The sequence below is a fragment of the Adiantum capillus-veneris genome, chromosome 9, assembly GCF_014529385.1.
Source record: "Adiantum capillus-veneris isolate H3 chromosome 9, ASM1452938v2, whole genome shotgun sequence".
Lineage (NCBI taxonomy): Eukaryota > Viridiplantae > Streptophyta > Polypodiopsida > Polypodiales > Pteridaceae > Adiantum > Adiantum capillus-veneris.
In genome coordinates this window covers 75,918,612-75,942,701 of record NC_140939.1, presented here as the reverse complement: position 1 = coordinate 75,942,701, position 24,090 = coordinate 75,918,612, and the positions used below count along the sequence as shown (strand labels likewise).

The following is a 24,090-nucleotide window of genomic DNA, read 5'->3' as shown; positions in this document are numbered from 1 at the left end:
CTTGATGCTTGCACTTTGCCTCTAGCTTGAGTAGGCCATATATGAGCAACGTATGATCAAAGCTAACTGCAAAGTGAACACTTGTATTTTTTGCCAGAGCGACACAATAAGAAAATAAAAAGAGCCAGAGAATTCTTCCTGGCTCATAGCCATATATGCATCACAACATTCATACTAACCTCAAAATTGGACACTTGTAGTATCTTGATTTAGTGAGAATGGACGTTGGGTTGAATGCTTATAAAGCAATGTACTCCTCCTTTTACATGATCACCTTGTAGAGGTACTTAGAAAGCAACTAGACAATATTGCTTAATTGTGATCCATTGAGTATCCCATATCACCAATACATCACAGAGAAGAAATATCCACTGAAATATCCACTGCATTGTTGTCTACTATAGGTTAATTTGACACACTATACGCAAAGCCTTGCTCAGTGAAACTTGAATGGCTAGCTAGGCTCAAGGCCAAAGCCTAGACTATTTGGATTATCCATGCAAGATTTAATAAATTGACACCCATTGTAAGGTGGGTAGATTGCAAAAAAAAATGTCCCTTGAGCACGTTGCTAGACGTAAAAATTGCAATTAAAAATTCACGATGTGAAAACACTTTGCTAGGTGATAGATAAGATAAAATAGAATCTACTGCGTACATAGAGAATAGCCGAACTCAATCATAGATGAGTTGTTGCTCATCTCAAATGTAGAAACTCTAGTACGTTGCTCCCTTTTCTTCTCTGGTCATGCACTTTATGCGGAGAGGAGACGAGCTATATGCTCTTCCTTATGTAATTGCATATATGCAATACTGCTTGAGCTTGCCAAGTGTTGAACCTTACTCCTCCATAGTCATGCCAAATCTTGTTATGTCCTTGACCAACATGACCCTTTTTCTCAAATCTCCAGCTCATGTAAGGACAAGAGGGACTGGCATGCTCTTCTCCACCCATCCGCATCCTCTTACAAGCCCATAGCCTCTTTAAGATCCCCTAAATATGCACCACTAGCCACCCTTGCTTAGGGATTGTGCCCACCCCCATCTTACCCTTGGCCACCCAAAGCTCAAAAGGTGCGTGAGTTAACAAGGGAGGACTTCTAATACTAAAAAAAATATGCATACTTGGAGGTTTTTTAAATACACCCTTAGTGTAAATATAACATGTATACTATAAATACTCTCTTGAATGCAAGTGATATAGGAGAGCTTTTGATGAGTGACTGCTCTGATATAGGAGAGCTTTTGATGAGTGACTGCTCTGAGATGATAGGCATCTCTTTTTTTTTGGGTTAATCTTACATGTGGAGGTGGAACTTTTCAAGTAGTAGAAGAATTATCATGAACAAAGGGAGTAGCAATTAAAAATTGAACTATCAAGCTTGCAAGGAAACAATACAAATTCAACGTTTACAACATTGCAGTTGTCGCCTCGATCAAGAATAACATGTCCAAGATGGACACATTATTTTTGTACACGAGGTTGAGTATCAACAGTAATGAAAAGGATTTCTTAGGATTGTTTTGAGACATTGGAAAATGCAGAGAGATTTACACATTAGCTCAATTGCTACAATCAAATGAGTAGGACCTTACAAAGGCAAAATCATGAGATTTCCAAATCCACGTTGTAAGTCATCCAAGTCTGACGACATAAGTAAAAGCAACACATTGCCAGAGTAAGGATGAAGCAAGACTACTGTATCAGATCATCTGATGGAGTATATCCCTTGGACGCCACTTAACAAACCCCTAGTTACGAGTGTCTGCCGAGGGACTTTCAGCCCTTGTACACCAGAGTACCCTTGAAAGCGCTCTCTCTCTCTCTCTCTCTCTCTCTCTCTCTCTCTCTCTCTCTCTCTCTCTCTCCAAACCGGAGTGAAAGGCAATGCCAGCGTCAGTCTCCAGACGCCTTGTTATACCCTTGGAAGACCGGCATAATGAGGTTTGCAACTGGAAAACACTTTGGGGGACATCGAGGCAAGAAAGCTGGCATCAAACTTCTTGTGGCATGCTACTATTGGTGGATCGATGTTCTTGCTAGTGAAAGTGATACTATACAGAGCGATCTGCAACAAAAGAACTTTGTCAAGATTGGCGAGGCATGACTTATCATGTTGCATATCAAAAAAATTGAAAGCCTTCAAATTTAATCTTTAGTTTAAATGAAAATTTTCAGCAGAATTCCTTGTACATAGCACTGAAAATTCTCTCTCTCTCTCTCTCTCTCTCTCTCTCTCTCTCTCTCTCTCTCTCTCTCTCTCTCTCTCTCTCTCTCTCTCTCTCTCTCTCTCTGTGTAAATTTGGGTAAAACCAAAGTCATGGTGTTTAACACCACACCGCAGTGGGTTAGGAGATCGGCACCTACATTTGCATATGGCCAGGATACAGTAGAGTACACAGATGCATACACATACCTTGGTGTGGTATTTACAGGACCGAAGTTTACTCTTAAAAAAGAAACGGATGCTAGATTGTCCAGAGCCTCTGCGGCCTTGGGAGGGTCGGAGAGGATGCATTCTCAAGTGTAGTTTCAAGAACCACGAACAAAACTTTGGCTCTTTGATACTGTGGTGGCTTCGGCTATGCTTTATGGGGTCCAGATTTGGGGACCATCTGTGGATCAGGATAATTGGAAGTCAATGGAGAGACCTTTGGTATCTATGATTTCCCGAATGATTAGAGCCAAGGCCTCCGTACCACACGCGATTACCCGAGCGGAACTAGCTACCCCTCCGATAGAAATTTGAAGCTCTTACCATATCAGTGTCCTTTATACATGGTTTGTGGGATACAAATAATTGCCAATATACTAGATTGGCCCTCAAATCCTCTCGACAATTAGCAATGAAAGGAGATACATCATGCTGGTATGCGCAACTGTCTTCGTGGTTTCAAAGACACGGGTTTAGTATGGAAAGATTACCCCCCTTCCAATACTCTCTCGAGGCTCCATCACTGGCAATCACACGAACGGAGATTAATAAAATCATCCGCCAGGATCTTATACAGTTGGACACTAAGAGGACATGGGTAGCCCTACACAAGAATTGGGCACGAAGATGGCCGACTACAAAGAAAACTTCCTACAACTATCTGAAGATGGTTTTGTGATTCGCCCGAGCTACATGGATACCCACCTGTTTCATGGTTTGAGATGTGCTATTGGTCAGATTCGTACATCCTCACACCAGCTGGAAATTGAATTTGGCAGATTTAGGGGAATCCCACCTGAGAGCAGAATTTGCAAGTTATGCGGAATGGAGCCGGAGACAGAATTAAACTACATATGCCATTGCACCGTATACTATGAGATACATAGGCATTTCCATTGCCTATTTAAAGAAGGCTTTGGACGTCTAGATAGAGTCATGCAATACCAGGATCAAAGATGCTTAGGCCTGTACCTACTGGAACTACATCCGCACAGGGATAATCTAATGAGAAGACAAAGAGCACTACAGCCTCAGAGGCAGATCACAGATTTGTTCGGCCAGCAACGAGCACAAAGGAATACCCACATTCATACCAAAGGCACCCTCATTGACAGGGCGATTGAGCTTAGAAAATCGAGACGACCACGACCGAGATGCAGAAGCACACTTCACCGGAGGAGACTACAACAAAGGATTAGAAGCATTCTAGCCAGACACCCAGAATGCTCCTAAGTTTATCTAATACTTTGTATTTAGTTTTTTTCGCATTTATTTTCACACTCACACTTTTCACACTTAGTACTTTAGTACTAAGGTACCCAGACATTGTAACAGATTCACCACTTTTGTATCAGTTCGGTCTCATAGGTCACTCTGGCCTTCTGAAGACGTTAATATAACATTTCATTTCATTTCTCTCTCTCTCTCTCTCTCTCTCTCTCTCTCTCTCTCTCTCTCTCTCTCTCTCTCTCTCTCTCTCTCTCTCTCTCTCTCTCTCACACACACACACACACACACACACACACAGCATAGTAGAAGTGTCTGCACCACGCCTGCTCTCTCTCTCTCTCTCTCTCTCTCTCTCTCTCTCTCTCTCTCTCTCTCTCTCTCTCTCTCACACACACACACACACACACACACACACACACACACACAGCATAGTAGAAGTGTGTGCACCGACTCTCCTAGAGAAAGTAGGTCCACTAAAAACAACACCAAAATATGCATGAGAGTTTACATACTCCACTATCTCTTGTCCATATCTCATAACAGGTGTTGATCTCCTGACCCACTATGTCGTAGTATGCAATACCATCACCTTGGTTTTGCCAAGGTTGTGGAGAGCCCACTGTCATGTGCATAAGCATTTAACACATCTAGATGTCTCTGCATACCCTCTGGAGAGTCTGAAATAAGCACAATAGGTATATAGCAATAGAGGTATGCATCTACCTGATAATTGTGCCCCTCTATCCCCTGTAGTCTCAATGTAGTCAGAAATCTCATCAATATACAATCCTAACTCACACGGACAAAGTGGGCATCCTTGCTTCACCCCAATAGTAGAGTGAATAGGGTCTGAAAGACCTTACTCTCCCTAAAACTGTCTCATACAGTGAGTGCAATGCTACACCATACAAGCTTCTTTAGGAGTCCCAAGTCATGTAGTTGATGTCTCAATCTCGCTCTCGGGACGGTGTCAAAGGCTTTGCGGACTCGATGAAGCGGGGGTGGTGTCAGCAGCTCTACCCATACTGGGCCGTGAGACAAAAACAAAGTCAATAACCTTATTCTACCTTGATGAAAGTGACTGGGTGAGGGCTCTTTTCCCGCACGGTGGCGGCTCGGTGTCTCTGGAGCTCCAAGAGAGAACCCCAAACCCTCAAAATGTCTCTTATCTATAGGAGCCTAAGGCCCTCCTGAGAGAGAGAGAGAGAGAGAGAGAGAGAGAGAGAGAGAGAGAGAGAGAGAGAGAGAGAGAGAGAGATGAAATGAAATGAAATATTAACGTCTACAAAAGGCCAAAATGACCTATGAGACCAAACTGATTACAATGGTGAGTCTATTACCAAGTCTGGGTACAAACAAAGAAAACTACAAACTGGAAACTGAGATAGGAGTGCTACCGACTCCTATGGGTGGCTGGTAAGCTGAGCAATGGTATAATGCCACAAAGGTACAAAGTGGGGATAAGTGTCACCATGATACAATATAGCAGTAACATGAAGCCTATCCTGATCGACACTCTGGGTGTCGCGCTACAATCCTGAGGATCCTCTGCCGCAATCTCTGTCGGTGCTGCGTGGCTCCCCTCCTCAGTGGTGGTCATCTCGATCTCCCCAACTCTAAAGCTCGGTCAATGAGAGTACCACTGGTGTGTGTATGGGTGGGAACCGAGCTCTGTGGTGGTGGTGGCCCCATTGCCTCTGTGGTACTCGGACTGAAGAAGTCTGAAATGCGTCTCTGGGACTGTCTCTGTCTATGTCCTCTCAATAGAGAGTCTCTATTTCTCTGTATCTCAAGTAGAAATAATCCAAGACATCTTTGATCCTGATATCTCATGACTCTATCTAACGAGTCAAAACCATCTCTGAATAAACAGTGAAAGCGTACCCGAATCTCATAGTAGACTGTGCAGTGACATATGAAGTGAAACTCTATCTCTAGCTCTGCATGGCATAACTGACATATCCTCCTAGAGAGAGGAATGAAATGAAATGATATAGTAACATCTACAAAAGGCCAAAATAACCTATGAGACCAAACTGATTACAATGGTGAGTCTAGTACCAAGTCTGGGTACAAACAAAGAAAACTACAAACTAGAAACTGAGATAGGAGTGCTACCGACTCCTATGGGTGGCTGGTAAGCTGAGCAATGGTATCATGCCACAAAGGTACAAAGTGGGGATAAGTGTCACCATGATACAATACAGCAGTAGCATGAAGCCTATCCTGATCGACACTGAGCTCAGCTTTCACCCAAATCAGCCTGGAGATCATGGATCTCCATCCATCATATGTTCGCCCTGATCTACTATGATGATCCAGGCTAGGCCCCCATAATTGCACTCAGTGCACCACTGATTGTAGTGAAGGCTCTTGCTAGATCAATGTCTTTGATTCATAGCACACATGGGAGCTAAAATGCGACAGATATGCACGACTATCGCTTGAGTCATCGTGACAACTGGCCAGTAAGTTGATACTTCATGTTGGTTTGCACAGATATCATCTTGGTTTGAGTTACATGGATTTAGTATGGACAGGCTGCCCCCTTTTCAGTATTCCTTGGATGCACCATCTCTCACCCTCTCACATTCACCAATTAGAAGGATTATCAGACTTGATCTCATTCAGCCGAACACTAGGAGGACTTGGCTATCTCCGTCACACAAGTTGGGGATGAAGGTGGCGTTTTATCTAGACCATCTTGTCCGCATGAGAGATGATGGGTTTATCTGACGCCCCAAGTATATGGACACCACCTATCTCACGGCATTATTTGTGTGATTGGTCAACACTACGTACCTCAGCTCATTAGTTGGAGATAAGAGACTGGCCGATAAAGAGATGTACCCCTAGAGGAGAGATTATGCTAGGTTTGCCAGAGAGGGCCAGAGGCAGAGGAGCACTATATCTGCCAATGCACAGCATGAGATCCAGGGGCATTTTTATTGCTTATTCAGAGAGGGCTTTGGCTGCTTATCCCAAGTCATGGATTACTATAATCAAAGGTGCCTAGGTCTCCTCTTGCTGGAGATCCGTAGAGTCAAAGAGACTACCCTTCGGAGCAGAGGACCTACACATAGAGGATCCATACAAAGACAGATCACTACTTTTTACAGAGGGACTACTCGGGATGGCCCACCAGAGGTTACCCAATCACACCCTCATTGGGGCATCCTTCTTAATCGAGCCACCTAGCTTGGCTGCTCGCGATGCCTGAGGATACGAGGATCTTCACACAGTAGACAAGGCCTACATCGAAGGTTACGAATCATTATTGAGCGACATTAAGCCCCTCCCCCCTCCTCCGGGGAGAGCTGACCATGGAGGACATTGAGGCCATACTACACAAACCCGTGAGAGAGTTCATGAGATGATGACCATTATCTACTTTCTCCCATTGTGCACCTCATTAGCCCTCATGTGATTGTACCCCTCCTCGTATGTTTTGAGCTGATGTATTATGTGATGAGAATGTAAATTAGGCTTACATACCTACTCACTCTACATACCCTCGTTTATTTTTATCTTCATGCTCCCCGGACACTATACTAGAGTCACACATGGATGTAACCTGTTGGTCTCATAAGCCATTTTGGTCTTGTTGGAAGCCAGAGTAAAAGGTAGTGCCAATGTCCGTCTCCAGACGCCTTGTAGTATTGTTTGTCTAGAGCAGTTCATTCTCCATTTGATGGAAGATCGGCATAATGAGGGTTTGTAATTGGAGAACACCTTGGGGGACATAAACGCAAGAAAGCTGGCATCAGACTTCTTGTGACATGCTACTATTGATGGATCGATGGTCTTGCTAGTGATATTATACATAGAGATCTGCAACAAAAGAACTTTGTCAAGGTTGGCTAGGTATGACTTCAACATCATGTTGCATACTAAAAAATTTGAAAGCATTCAGAATTTAATCTTTACTTTAATAGAAATTTTCAGTAAATTTCACAATTTTCCTTGCACCAGATCTGTCTCCTTCATACACTACATGTGGGAACTTCCCAGAGACAGATATGCACGCCTTGCACTTGAGTCCTCTCGACAGTTAGCCATGCAGGGAGATACAGCATGCTGGTATGGGGAGATGACATCATGGTTTCAGGCGCATGGGTTCAGCATAGACAGATTGCCTCCCTTCCAGTACTCACTGGATGCGCCCTCTCTGACTCTTACACAGTCCGAGATCACCAGGCTCATTCGCCAGGAGTTGACTCAGCTAGACACCAAGAGGACATGGATACAGCCAGCACAGGAGCTGGGCACGAAGATGGCTTTCTACAAAGAGCATCTCCTCCAGCTTACGGAGGATGGTTTTGTGACGAGGCCCAGATACATGGACACCCACTTGTCTCATGGGATACGATGTGCTATCGGCCAGATACGCACATCTTCACACCAGCCACGGATCGAGACTGGAAGATACAACGGCGTACTAGCCCCCTCTGTGACATCGAGCCTGAGACAGAGTTGCACTACACATGCAACTGCCCCGTCTACTACGAGATACGAGGCCGCTTCCATTGCTTGTTCAGAGAGGGCTTTGGACCATTCTCTAGAGTCATGCAGTACGAGGATCAGAGATGCCTGGGTTTGTTCTTGCTCGAGCTGCACAGACACAGAGAGCGCCTGATGGGAGGAGAGGCTAGCCAGTCTCAGAGACAGATCACAGACTTCTTTAGAGCTACCACTGGACACCCGGAGGAGTTACTACCACAGCAGAGCTCGTCGCTTTACACCAGAGGCATACTGATCCACCGAGCGACTGAGCTAGGGAGATCCAGACGCCCACGCCTACGGAGGACTACACAGCATCGATGGAGGCAGCATCAGAGGATTCGGGTCACTTTGGCTCAACATGCACGACGCCCGGTCATACTACTGACCATGGAGGAGATTGATGAGATCCTCCAGCGACCGATGCTAGATCTCATGTGATCTAGCTATCCCAGCTAGTTGTTTAGCTGCTTAGTTCACACCTAGCAGTTTAGGATTCCATAGTATTTTAGTTTGTCATTTTGTCATTCTGTCATCTTGTTACTCTGACTTTGTATCAGAACCACCACATTGTAACTTTCTGGTCTCATAGGTCACTTTGGCCTTTTGAAGACGTTAATATTTCATCTCATCTCATCTCATCTCTCTCTCTCTCTCTCTCTCTCTCTCTCTCTCTCTCTCTCTCTCTCTCTCTCTCTTACATCTTACATCTTACATCCCCCCATTAGTACAGGATGGAGCTAGATAGCTTGATGCATTCTCATGATTGTACTACCTTGAGCATACAGACATGCATATACCCCTAGAGATAGAGCTCCATCCCTCCTCAGATACTCCACTACCTACATTCAGTTCAATTTTGTATCAATTTTGTTTCATTTGTCTTTCCGATAGACGGATGACATACACACCATGTACATTTGATTTGTCTCATAGGCCGATTTCGGCCTGACATAGACGTTAAAAATCTTTCTTTCTTTCTTTCTTTTCTCTCTCAGCTTTGCAGCCAAGAGCTGGAGACGAAAGAACAATGAGTATACTATGGCATATGAAGGAGGTATCACTGACTCTTTCGAGAAGGTTTCGGGCCCCTTCGTCATGTCATGGAGTATGAGGACCAAACATGCCTCCGACTCTTCATTTGGAGCTCCAAAGATGCCGCATGTCTGTAATAGGACTTATTTTATTTCTAGCAATAGCTTTGAAGGAATTTTTGGGTGTTTTAGGGTTTGTCCACAATCTGAATATTCATTCTGATGATATTTGTTCCGTTTCAAATTTTGACCCGGGAAACACTTTGGGAGCCACTTTTGAGGGGGATGAAGCGAAAATTTTGGAAAAGTCTTGCATCTAGGAAACATAGCCCCTAACACAAGGAAAAATTTTGGATCTTTGAATAATTTCAAATTCCATCGTTTGGATGCTAGTTTCAGCCCGTAGATTAAGCAAAAAGTGAAAAACTGTTGTTTTACGCCGTTTTTGTAGAAATTGCAAACTTGCAAGTTGATTTTTGAAGAATACGAACAAGATGTAAATTTTTTGCGTCACACGATTGTTGAAGGGCACGACGAGACGAACAATTTCATGTGAGATGATGCCGAATAGATTCAGAGCCGTTTGGAAGCTATAGGCCGTTAAAAATGGCCAAAAATTTAGGACTTTTTTTTAAAAAGTTTTTTATTTTTTTCGTATTCGCATGTATGAGGTATTTTTAGTGTCTTTTTCTGATCATTTTCTCTTGGACATACCATGCGATCGAAAAATCTTCTTGACAAACAATTTAGCAAAATGCAAAGCAATATCGGTCTTCTTCATTGGAAAGAAATGTGCCATTTTCGTTAATCTATCAGCCACGATAAAAATAGTGTCGAAATTCCCTCTAGTTGTCGATAATGCAATGATCAAGTCAATCGATATGGGGATCAAGGACTCGCTTCTGCTGCGCACCCTCCCCCCTCCCCTCCCTCGCCATCATTTGCTCCCCCCCCCCCCCTCGTCCGACCCTGCAGAACCCACCATCTGACTTGCTCTTTCGCCGACAGAGCAAGCGAGTCTAGAGGCAGAGGTGGTGCGCCTCCAGGCCATCTCTGTTATTTGCAAGATTCTCGACACCAGACCCAGCAGAGGGGAAGTGTGCGATCTCCTTCAGGCCCGCCTTCTCGCAAAGGTGGGCAAGATTCTCGATGTTCAGCTTCTTGGACGTCGCTACTACCAGATAGAGTTTGAGACTCCTGAGATGGCATCCAAGGTCATTGCGATGAGCCCCCTAGCCATCCGTGCAGTTAAGAGCACATTTTTGACAGTGACGCCATGGTTTTGACCCAACTATCGACGTTCTTGTCGAGGAGGCAAACTTACCCATCTCAGTTTGCTTCCCCGGCCTGAGGAGGGAGTACCTTCCGCTCCTTTCCACGAAAGGCTCAACGATTGGGACTATCCTGGAGACACATCGCACGACAGCCTCCGTAGCTGCCAAGGCGGCCGGCATCCCCACGGTACGCGTTCTGGTTCGGGACACCCACACCCTCCCGAAGGTCATCCTACTACCTCGGGTGAGAGGTAGGTGGTTTCGGCAGAGAGTGGAGTATTCGGGCCTCCCGAATCAGTGTTTCATTTGTCGACAAATGGGCCATCTTGCAAAGACCTGTCCACAAAGGAGACCCCGACCTACTCCACAGGCCCAGCACCAGCCCTCAAAGGCTGGCCAGCAGCAACAGGTAGAGTCACAGAGTACGCAGACAAAGAGCCACCCTCCGAGCCTGGGGCTCAAGCAAAGGAGGTCTCACAGCAGGTTTGTGGTTGACGTCGATAGAAGCCACCGCCCCAGCCGGACACTAAGAGTGGCCCTCAGGCTCCTGCCCAGCAGGAGTGGGTTCCCACAGGGAACCGTTTCGACCCTCTGCAGCAACAAGATAAGGCCCCTGCTCCAACCTCCACCTCAACCTCAACCTCGACCTCGACCTCGACCTCGACAGCCCCCCCTCCACCCGAGTTCCCCCCCCCCTCCTCTTCAACCCCCCCTCCGCCTCCTGCTCCCTCCACCTCGCCCTCCTACTTTTGCCGATACCCCTCGCCCCCCCTCCCCCTACCCCCCCCCCCCCCCCTCCCGCTCCAATCCCACAATCGACCAAGGAGGCAGGGCCATCCTCGGCTGCTAGGAGATTTCTTTGCAGCGCCTTTGCCACGAGTCGCTTGGCGAGAGAGGGTCAGCCTCTCTTGCGACCCCCTCTTCTAGTACAGAAGTCTCCCTTTGCAACAGTCCCTCGTGGTCTGACGAGCTTCGACATTCGGCGTCACTGGGACTTCTTTGCCTACGACTTTACGCGGTTTCTCGGTGACTCCTCACCAGACCTTGAGGCAAGCTGCTTCAAGGTTCATGTTCTGTTCCTTGCAGCTAGGGGGATAGAGACCTTGGACTCAACGGTTGGCTTCTCTTTTCCCCTGTGCGGCAGGGACCAGACTGAGTGGACTTTAGACTCGGTATTGGAGTGGCTTCAGACACATGCCCTAGAGTTCTCTCATCACATGGGAGACCTAGGGGTTACAGACATGCTTCAGACTCTTTGGCCATTGGCCAAGTTTGTTGTGACACCTCTAGACGCAGTAGGATGTAGACACATTGTGGTTCACGTTTTTGCTGATACGCAGTGCCCGCCCTGCTATGTACACATACATGAGGACTCTTGGACAGAGGAGGTTGCTTTACGCCCGGCTCGGTCTACTTGGGCTTGGGCTAGGCACTCTTTGCAATCACGCTTATCTCGAGGACGCTCGGATACAGATTACTCCCATCCAAGCTAACCTCGAAGATGGCACGTTTAGCTGCTGCGACAGCATCTGTTCTCTCTCGCTCCCCATGAGGATCGTCTCATGGAACGTTCAGGGATTAAGTGGGCCCCAGTTTCAACGTCAGAGGGGCCGACTTTGTCAGGAGCTTCAACGATGCCTTGTGGGAGGAGAGATAGACCTTCTTATGCTACAGGAGTATCATCTATGTGAGAGCCGCATTAGACGTTGTGGTCACCTTTTGCATGGACGATATGATACTTTTTGGCCAGTTGCTTTTGGACCTAGAGGTATCCATGGCGGGATATGTATGACTATTGCGGATTCTTTGCAGCAGGCCATTGTGGGCAGAGAGATTATTGTGTCAGGCAGGGCTTAGTGGATCACTATGCACGTTCAGGGTTGTCTTGTGGTCTTTCTAAATATCTATGCACGTTCGGAGCACTCATCTTGAGCAAAGCGCAAACAATCGTTCCGCTGCACCTAGCAGCTAGAGAGCATAAGCACAATGTCTTTGGCGACGATTTGTAACACCCCTCTTTGGACAACATTAAAATACCATTCATTCGACATCATACATGATTCATCACGGAAATACCTAAAATCTTCTTAACATCAAATGTATGTAATATGTGCACATGTACACAAAGCTAGCACACAAATAATAGAGGAAGACGTAGAACTATACATAGAGTAGCTTCATATATACACGTTTCCTTGGGGGCTTGCACACAACAAATCTGCAGATAATTCACAAAAGATAAAATACCATTTTCTGTTGTACCCTTCTATATTTTAAAAATGAATAAAACATGAGGCTAAAAAAGCCTTTCTGCTGAACTCACGTACTACCTTCAAATATTCCAATAACCAACCCTCCTCACTATCTCACACGGGCATGGGCAAGAGGGGATCAGTGTCCCACGGCCATTTCGGAGATCGGGTACAATCTGAGCCATCCAATGCGCTTTGTGAAAATAGGTAAACTCGGGTGCAGCAAAACTTGTAAATTCGAGCGTCCCCTTCCCCCCCATCTCCTCCCCCGGACTTGAATCCAAGATGCCCCCTCTGCAAGCCTATCACCTTAACCACCTCACCTGTGCGTGCTTGTTGAAAGCATTGGTAAATTCATTTCTTCTATGATGAAGCCACCACATTGTAACTTCGGGTCAGTTTTGTAAACTCGGGCACGCCGCAAGATCGACGGCCCATGATGCCCGCGCTCCAAGAACTAGGCGTGGGCCATTGATCCCCTCCTACCCATGCCCGTGTGAGATAGTGCTAAGGGTAACCCCCTAGCCCCGTCTAGAGGAGAAGGACGTGAGCAAGGCTAAGATGGGATAAAGTAAATGCATCCCGGAGAAGACATTATGATTTCCAAGGTGTCTTGTTTCTCTCAATCAATCTCTCTCCAACTTCCTCTCTTGTTGTAAGTGCAACAAACTACCCTCTTTATATATATAATACCCTCTTTATTAGGTTTCAAACTGAAATCGTTTGAAAGCCTTTGCTGTGTATATTATGTTCTATCGAGCTTGAATAGACCTTGTGAAGCAAAACTCTGTTCTCCCAGTCGAGCTCGTTTCAAGGACCACAATGAAACAAGTATGTGGACAAAGGGAGCAAGCTCACAACATAGAACCAACAACACTTTTACATTTGTCACTTCGCTCTTTATTCCCATGCCAATGTGGGAGGGTGGATAACATAATTTTAGAAAAAATTGTTTTAACTCTCCGTCTACTTTTGTATTGCACTTCAATAGACACTGTATATGTTCCATGTGTTAGCCAAAATCTTTGCTATCCAGAGAGCTTAATTGTTTCCTTTACATTTTTTGTAGGTCACCAACGTACCATTTTGTGAATTGCGGACATAACAAAACAAACATCTTGCTCATTAGATTAGCACTCTTTCTTTATGTGGTCCATTTTTAGGAGTTCTGCAAAAACTAATAGTCGGAAACTTCCTTGGACAAGGCAAACCAAGCATGGCCAGTTTCCTTTCTTCTTGTTTCTTGCTCTCTCTAATGGGTATGAGTGTGTAAATAAAAAAAGGAAACTCAAATAACCTTTCGATCACCAGAGTGTGGTAGATTGGTTATCCAAGTTTCCTCTTGAGCATTGATTTTGAGTTCAAGGCTTGTCAAATATATCTTTGAGGTCTCTTGGGATTGTATTTACGCCGTTAGTATGTCTTTTTGAATAAGAAGAGAAAACTGTAATAGCTTTGATCTTGAGTTCAAGGCTTGTCAAATAGATCTTTGGGGTCTCTTGGGATTGTTCTTACGCCGTTAGTATGTCTTTTCTGATGAGTGTGTTTATGAATAAGAAGAGGAAACTGTCTCTTGAGATCGTTTCTATGATGTTTAAAATCTCTTCTCTTATTTTTATTTGAGGACACTGAGGAACAATGCAACCACAGACACTGGTCTTTTCCTCTCTCTCTCTCTCTCTCTCTCTCTCTCTCTCTCTCTCTCTCTCTCTCTCTCTCTCTCTCTCTCTCTCTCTCTCTCTCTCCACCTTTTTTGTAAATCTTGGATTAATTACAAATGGGAAACCTCAACGTGAGGAAAACCCATCCAAAAGATCAAATACAAAGCAAAACATAGAGGTGTTCTGAGCGGGGAAGGTATCAAAAGCACACATAGTAGAGTTGTAGGATATCCAAGGATATGTCCCCAACATCAAGGGTAAAGTGTAAGGATTGCCCAATTCCCCCCCCCCCCCACACACACACACCTCCACATACGTCCTATGAGTAGCCAAATTTACAGCAACAAGAGGTCCAGTAGTGGTGATCACCTCCTACGTCTATATGGGAGTCACCTTCACTAGCAGACAAGGCCCCTTATCCATGGCACAAGCCGCCACTGACACACTCATCCGAGGATATGCAGCTTTAGCCATGTTAAGAGCGGAGATGTCATCATGCACACTTTCACGAGCCTTGCACAAAGGGATGGCTATTTGATAGTAGATACATTAGTCGCCCCAGCCCTGATGTATGCGGCAGCAGTATGGGCACCCAAGTTGGCAAATAGCTAGTGGGCAAGCACCACAATGCCACAGGACATCATCAAGGCAAAGCTTGCTACAACCAGCCCCCCCATGGTAGTGGGGCCACTCTTTTAGACAATCTGCTTTATCCAAGGAGTGAAAGAGCTCCCAACTGATAGACTCACACGACGAGCACTCGAGTCATACATACAGATAACGAAGTCTAGATATGACAGAGCTTGGTACGCCCAGGTTACAATATGGTTCTGCACATATGGCCTTGATCTTGAGAGCTTACCATCGTTCCAATATGACCCCGACTCACCCCAAGTTCATCTCTTCGTAGTAAGAGAAACATAGTGCTCCGACAAGATCTCTGGCAACTATATATTGGACAGACTTGGATCACATCTCCCCTTCAAGGGAAGATGTCACGCTACAGAGATCATTTTCTTACCATACTCGAGGACAGGTTCATACAACAACCACGTTATATGGACACCGACATGCTACACAGCTCACAAATGGCAATTGGTCAACTCAGAGTATCATCACACAGACTAGAGATAGAGGTGGGGTGAGTTCATGGCATTCCAAGGGGGAAGAGAGTCTTTCAAGTATGCAGAGAGGAGGTGGAGAGTGAGCAGTATTTAGCTTGGCTTATGTGCCTAACACACAACAAACTTGCAGATCTTTTCACAAAGGCATTGTCTTGTGAGAAGTTCAACACTTTCCGCAAAGCTTTGGGCTTACTCCTCTTTATGGATTGATCGTCTCCTCAAGGCATGGCACTTCCCTATACTCTATGTACCAACTCCCATTCACTGCATCACTCGGGGGATTTGCTACCATACATATGTGGTAGTGGTGTGTGTGCACACGCTTAATACCGCCGGGGCATATTTTTTCCCTCACTAGGAGGTTTTTTTCCCCGTGCATTGTATATACGTCCATCACTCTAGGGCTGACTTATCTTTCCATTGCACACTAAGTAATACTACTCTCTGTTGTGTGCCTTGTGCTTCTTTGTCTTCTCCAAGATGTGTGTATTTCCCTGCAACCCTATTTCCAACACTCTTTCTCAGGTTTGTTCAGTTCTTTCAGTTTTCTCACGTGTGTTGTGGTAGATTCGCGGCTTGGAGTGTTCAAGCCTATTTCAAAACGCACTCACATAGAACATAAAAGTTATCCCATGCGTGGAACGTGAACAGCCTTGCTCTAGCGTCACAGATCTTTTTAGGTGACTCTAGATACCTTGTTTATTTCTTTATACAATGACTATTCTTGCAAGCTGCCTCGTTGCTTTTATTTATACGATTGCTTAAGCAACACATCTTGCAAACACACAACGTTTAATGGGTCCTAATGATTGCATTCTATCCCCTAAGGCGAGTATGAAGTATTAGATATATATTCACAGCGACAAAATTATATGAGAGCTTTGAGATAAATATCTTTTGGTAACAAGTTGTATGAAAGCTGGGAATGGCGAGTAAGAAGTATTGGAGATATGTTCAAAGCGGGAAAATTATATGAGAGCTTTGAGATAAATATCTTTTGGTGAAGAAAATCGTATTCTTGGCATGCACACTATCGTATTAGGTTGAAAAAAACAGAAATGTGCACCTCTTATAAAATTAATGTAGTAGGTCATTATATATGTTCATGCATTTAAAACGGTGAGATATTGATTTGAGATTAAAAGCTAGAATACTCATCACTTGTGAGCTGTATATTGGGACATGATGCACGCCTCAACAAATTTGTATCCATAGAAGGGTCAGCATATCAAAGCAATGCTCACATATCCCTGTTCGTAGTCTAAATTTCTCAATTGGAAATGAAATCCTGTTTGAAATTCCATTTGACCTTGATTTTCAAGGCCAAAATTGGGCACTTCAATTTTAGATCCCAGAGACTACCCCAAAATTTTGGCATAAATCCGAGTTGTTTGACTACTTTGCCCTTTAAAAAGATTGCCAAGAAAATGGTTTTTTCGAGCATTGGATCAAAGTACAAAAAAGGTGATGAGGACTAAAGAAGAGTTACTACATTGGTCGCCAATCAAGAAAACGATGTTTTTATTTGGACATGGGTATGGATTTAGATTTGTTGAGTGGAGATCGCTATAATACTTGAGTTTTGCTTCAACATGGACAGCTAGCCACCTTTCTCCAGTACTTCCTTAATTCACCATCACTGTCTCTTACACAAGTGGAGATTACTAGACTCATTCGCCTGGACACGACCGAATTGGACACTAGGAGGACATGGATAGAGCCAACACACGAGCTGGACACAAAGATGGCTTTTTATAGAGAAAATCTTCTCCACCAACTCACAAGAGATGGGTTTGTGATTCGACCCAAGTATATGGATACACGTCTATCTCAGGGGTATGTGGATACACATCTATCTCATGGGTTACGGTGTGCCATTGATCAAATACGGACATCTTCATACCACCTTGAGATTGAGACTAGTAGATTCAGAGGGATACCAACAGCTAGCAAGATATGCCACCTATGCCATACAAAGCTATAGAAGGAGATGCATTATATATGTCAGTGCACAGTGTATTACAAGATATGGGGTCGCTTTCACTCTCTATTTAGAGAAGGCTTCGAACCCTTCTCCAAAGTCATGAGCTATCAAGACTAGAGATGTCTTGGACTATATCTACTTGAGTTACACACACACAGATGGTTTATTGAGGATCTGGAGAGAGACAATCCCAAAGACACATTATTGATTTCTTCACACCATGCACTGAACAGATAGAGGAGCAGTCACCATTGCAAAGCTCAACTCATACTCACACCCACTGTACTTTCATTGACCAAGCATTGGAGCTAGGGAAATCGAGACACCCACAATTGAAGAGAGGTGCTTCACAACATCCACAGACTACAATAGAGGATTTGAGCCATAATATATCGACATCCAGAGTGCAAATTAGGATGGATTTATCACCCATTATATCACCCTCTTGTATTGAGCAACCAGTGTGTCAGTGATCACACATACCCTGTCACAAATGGGAGCGCATAGCAATATAGAATAGACTCGGATAAATAGAATTTATCACTTAATTATTGAAGCCAGAGGATATAGAGAGAAGTAGATAGAGAGAGAGATAAGAGTGTGAGAAGATCGACACAATACTGGGACCAGAAGATGGGCTGGTCCCCCACGTAATAGTATCTTATTACTCAAGAGAAGTCTATACAAGCACTTAAACCGAACGTATTACCACGTTCGTTCTAGAATAAGACTTGATGGTTCCCAAAAGCCTCGGCTTCCTATTCCTAGGGCAGAACCCTATTCCAAGGAACTTTCGTTCCTTATTCCAAATCCTTGAGAATCAAGGTTCTCACCTCTGGATCTCACCTTCCAGACTCAGGGCATGGCATCCCTGCAACTCTTTTTCGATTCTGTTTCCAGAGTCCTCTTCCCGCAGAACAACTCTGCTTTCCCGGACGCGAAGTCCTTCCTTGGGAATCTCCACTTCCGAATCCCAACTCGAGAGTCTTACCACTCTCGGATCTGTGGATCTACGTCCCAAACTTGGGTATGAAACCCTTGGGCTGATCTGGCTCCAGTTCCTCAGAGCGCTTTTCTCCTTTAGAGTCTTATGCCTTCCTCTACTCCTACTCTCTCACCTAGGGGAAGTACACCTGCAAACAAATACTTCGAGATCATAACATGAAACTCGTTGCCTTCAAAGTCTCTATGCTCGAAATGCAGCTCGGTTCTCGAAAAGCAATTCCCCGAAAGAGATCTCTACATAAAAAATCCTCTCTTCCAATCCTACACACAGGTTCCTCTTGTAAATCAGCCCCGTCAACGACGTTTATGGGCTGAAAACAGAGAAAAACAGCAGCTTGTCGCGATGGAAACACGCTCCGTAGGCACTTCTTCGCGAGGGAACTCGCGCATTGGGTCCTGGCAACGTTTGGTACACTTGGGGCAGCCATGGGCATCACCGGCAACGTCTTCTTTGCGGCTGAAATCTGCAACATCCTCTCCTCCTTGCGAAAACTGGTCTTCCCTCTGGGAGAGGGCGTGTGATGCTTTTATAGCTCCCTGGCCACGGCAAAGATAGCAGAGCATTGGCTGCTTGCGTAGAGATCGCGGCTGTTTTTCTTTTTCTTTTTTTCTTTTTTCTTTTCGTTTCTTTTTTCTCCTCTTCTACCAAAAAAAGAGAGAAAAATCGCTGGTTGGTTTTTACTGCTTTATTTAATCACTAGTACATAACCTGCTGCCCATGGCAGCAAAATAGTATTATATCTCTTGTTTCCTCTCCCTCTCCCTCTCCCTCTCCCTCTCTTTTTCTATCTCTGAGCTTGCTCTCCAAGCCTTAATCATATGGATCAGAATGTGTACTTGCATAGCTCAGTCTTGCAGTGCACCATGATGTATATATATAGTATGTGATTCATCCTTCGGGCTGAGAAGAGAAACATAGTATCTCTATTCAAGCCACACTTGGCCAATATGTAGACCAAAGATTCACCAAGCTAGATGCTACTTTTCAACTATACCCGCATATTAATCTTAACTTCTTGTATTGTGTCACATGTCTTCAAAATGCAAGTGAAGGTGATCACATGTGGGGAGAGGTCATGGCTCTATGCACACTGAAAACATCCCAAAAGTGCCTACATTTAACCATAACTTGCAATAACTACACTCCAAGAGGTGCCTTCAAACAAGGAAAGAAAGACCCTTGTGCTGGAAATTTGAGGCACCTCTCTCTCTCTCTCTCTCTCATTGTCTTGAGATGAGCAATTGTACACCTTGAGCTTCTTCCACCTATACCCCCCTCCCCCCGTGAATTGATGTACTGATGTATATGATAATAGTCTCTAGCTTTCATCTCCCCTACCTTGTTCACCATAATTACTCTGTTACTCCCTCCCACCTGTCCCTTGATATATGACAGACCTAAACATTATATTTTCTTCTCAATTTCTATTTTCATTGCTTTCTAAAGAGAGTATTAGACTCTACTGGGATGTAGCTTTTGTTGTCATCGGTAATTTTAGCCTTTTGAATACGTTTAATATAACATTTTATTTGATTTCTCTCTCACACATGCTTACTAAAAGCAATTACTTACAATTTTTTGCTTTCGTTTTACATGCACCATCTATTTCATGTTTGGATAATGGACATGAGTTGTTGTATTTGTGTTTATATGATATACCAGCTACTAATGTGTGTAAGAATGTGGATACGTTTTAGTATATTCTTACCAGTGGACTTGAGAGAGAGAGAGAGAGAGAGAGAGAGAGATTAGCAATCCTTTAGCCTTCACTTAACATCAAAGAGGGAGAGAAGATTACCAATCCTTTAGCCTTCACTTAACATCAGCCACTGTCTAGCTTGAAATCATAGAGTTTGGGGAGCACGGCCTCGTCCCGGTAGCAAGACAAACTTGCTCATTGCTGCTTTTTTCTTGCTCGTGCCCTCCAAGCAATTGTCATGCAACGTGCAATCACATGTGGGTGTTCATGAGAATGTCGAGCGGCCATCAACGACAATGATGGTGGTCTTCTTGCACTCCAAGTCTTGGCTATGCACTTTTAATTAGCTTGGGCTTGCATTGTACTAATTCCTTGTACGGCCGTCTTGGCCTGCGCAGCCCAATGATCAACCTTTAAAATCTTCCTTGCATTTGAAGATCTGTGCTTCTCTTTAGCCACCTCTCATATTAAATGTTAAAGACGGACATGGTCTCGAGCTTATCATCGATCAAAAGCTTTCGAATAGCAAACAACTTGTGCAAGATGCCGTTTTCAAAATTAAGATATGGTACAGATTCGCATTGTAGGTACTCTGCAGCCGAGTTTGCTACACCCTAGATATTGAGCCTGATCATGGGTACACGTCGTACCCCCACACACACACAGAGACAGAGAGAGAGAGAGAGAGAGAGGCCACCAAGAAACGTTTGCTCTTACCTGCACATTCTCTACACGCACAATCGTACGTTGCATAACTCGTGCACCTAATATAGACACCGATGATTAGGCTTTTTTTTAATATTTGGTTCTTTGAATTTTGTCAGTTCAGCAAGCGGCAAGAGACCAAGCCTCCAGTGAGTGAAGGGTGTCATCTGCATGAACGTATTGGCAAACTCTTCCAAGAGCTCGTTCATTAGAGCGGCTTCTCCAACGGTATGCGTAATGGTGGTTGAGCGGCCTAAAAGGTCATCACCTCGTCTCTTCTGCTGTGTTGGAAGATAGTGACGCCCTGCAACGGGAGGGGCTATGCAAAAACTGCGGGAGGATGTAAAAGGTCCCCGTATGGCCGATGGCAGACTGGTGGATAATCTCACCGCCACCCCTCGCCTCCTCTTGCACAAAGTGCATCTATAGGTGCCGAATCCGGATGCAAGATGGACATGCCACCTTGCATAGGGATCTCGAACTCCCAATCCTCACCATCGTGTGAGCTTGCTGCTCGATGAGAAAGGTGCCCACGATATCCATACCCAGCGGCTATGCACCTATGAGCTCCGTGGGTGTTAGAAGGTACTCGTACAAGTGGCGCATTCTAGCTACGCACTATGTTGAGAAGCCATATCAACATCCTTGTAGTCTGCATATCCATCTTTGTTGCCATCTCTAAATAGTAATTGATAATGTCCGCAGGTTGAATCACCGCCAGCCTGTCTTCCTGGCTTCGAGCCATATCCCACATCAAGCCTTGCATCCAGATTTCATATTGGAGCTCAGAAATCTGAACTGTCGTGAAGCTCATCTCCCTACCCAATGCAGCCATATTCTTGCACACTTGGCCGCCTTCTTGATCCACGCCGAAACCTTCGAGACTTCTATCGGTAATATTCCCTCTACTACGGCCTCAATCTCATGCAGAAAAATTCACCAGTCCGCCTTTGAGGGCATGTTCAGCATAACCAGTGCCTCCACAATCTGACCAACCTGTTCCAGAACATCCAGAAGGTCCTTCACAGCGGTTGCCACCTGCACAAGATGGTTTGGCCAGAGCAGGAAACGAGACAATTGCCGCACTGGAGGTTGCAGTGGCTCTAGGCTCACTATTGCATGGATTGATGAGAGTAGGAGGTACAAGGACAATTGCTACACTGCCGATTGCAGCAGCTCTAGGTTCACTCTTTTGGAAGACCCCCACCACAATGGCGGCCCTTGTCCGTGAGAAGACCAGCACTACAGTGGGGCCCCATGCCAGCCGAATGACTCAGACCAGCCCTTGCAAGACGGAGATCTTTGGCTCGTTAATGCATCTTGTTGCCGCCTGCGTGATGGATTGGCAAGATCAGGAGATAGGAAAATTGTCGTACTGCAGGTTGCAGTTGGTGTACGCTCACTCTTTGTGTTATGCATGGCGGCCCTTGTATGTGAGAAGACCAGCACTACGTCGACACCAACCGAGTGACAGCGATCGGCACACACACACACAGTTTTTTTTTTTGTAAATCAATTTGATTTATCTATCTATGGGAAACCTCAAAGAGAGGAAAACCCACCAAAAAGATGTACAAGAAAAGGAACACAAAAGTGTTCGGCTGTACAAAATAGCTAAAAGCATTCATAAGAAAGCTGATGTATCTCTGCCGTGATATCACCAACTTCCAAGGCGAACCGCAAAGACTGCCTAAGGGAAAGCTTGAAGAAAGGCAAGGGATTTGTATGAATGCGATGGAACATATAGCCAATACGCTGTCGCCACAGGCTCCGGTACGCCCAAAACCTGACCCACATGAAGAAGACTGCAAAGCACTGCAACGCCGGTGAGAAGATACCAAAAACCCAAAACCGCTTATGGAAGACCGTCCTGGGAAAACGTAGCTGCATACACGCAGATACTCGACGAAGGAAATCTCGAGTAACACAGCAATCCCACAAGAGGTGACAAACATCCTCCTCGGCAGATAAGCAACAGACACATGATGAAGGGCATATACGGCGCATCCTAAGAAAGGTACCCACAGGGAGCACACCAAGTAAACACCGCCAAAGAAACAATCGCTCCTTCAACGGCAAATGGCTTTCCCATAATGTAGATATAAGCCTTCGCCACCAAATATCTGATTTATGCATGTGCCAAATAGCATTGCAATGATCAGCAAGCCATGGATGAGACAGAAGAAGAGCATAGCCCAGCCGACAGAAATATCTTGAAAAGGCATTTCCCCAAGCTTCCAGTCAGACATGCGATTACCATCAGCCAAAGGTAAAACGGGTAAAAAACCTATCAACATTTGCTGTAATTTTCTCCAAAACTGGAGATAGTGCATGCCCAATCCAAAGCGGTGAGCGGCAAATGGAAACTCGAAAGTGAAACAAGCTGCATCCACCACATCCTCAACCACTCAAATGCCACGGCAAGAGAGGAAATACGCCTGGCGAGGCGAGCGGTCGACCAAAGTAAGAGAAAAAGCCCGGCTCCAATGGAGGCTCTCCACGCGAAGTGAATTTCCTTCCCTCCGAGCATTCTATGATAGATGAATCGTAACCTGTTTCCACGCAGAAAGCAAGATGGAAGAAAGTGGGCATCCAAGAATATGACCATCCATCTTACCAAATACTGCCTCCCAAATGGATGATTGTCAGGGACCAAATGATGATGTAACCACATGCTGACTCATGTGTGCGAACATAAGAGTCCAAGGCTGAGATTGTTGCGTAAGTGTAGGCAAAAGCATAGCCTTCCTAGCAAGGACATGCCTACGCAGGTCCAAAATATTCAGACCACCAAAGCGCTTTGGTGTACAAAGTTTTGCCATTGACATCAGACGCAAACCTTTTTTGTGAGCATGCGTTCACCACAAATGAGACAAAATGGCCGACATGAGAGAATCAAGACAATGGCGAGGCCAATGCAACAATGGCAAAAATAACTGAACATATGCCATGAGGATACTTTGAACAATTCGCATGCGAACATGCAATGACCAAGTAGAAAGCTTCAAGTAATGCAATTCAACATTCAAGCGGTTCATAAACCAATCCACTTTCTGCGTGTAACATTCCATCCAATTGGATAACCCAAATGCCTGGTGATTACATTCGGAAGAACAATCTCTACTGGCCACAACAGAGCATGCCAATCACAAGAACGAAGTGGCAAAAGCTTTGATTTACAAAAAT

The 24,090-nt window shown here is 44.9% G+C and overlaps 1 long non-coding RNA gene and 1 pseudogene across 1 annotated transcript in view; both read right to left on the bottom strand.

Annotated features, from left to right (window-relative positions):
- Positions 1-1,355: 1,355 nt before the first annotated feature.
- LOC147450693 (uncharacterized) overlaps positions 1,356-24,090 on the bottom strand; it is a 36,455-nt gene continuing 13,720 nt past the window's right edge. Inside the window, exon 3 of the long non-coding RNA XR_015189294.1 lies at positions 1,356-2,069. This is a non-coding gene — a long non-coding RNA (uncharacterized LOC147450693). The remainder of the gene's footprint in view (positions 2,070-24,090) is intronic.
- Positions 10,833-23,153, bottom strand: LOC147450694 (uncharacterized; annotated as a pseudogene).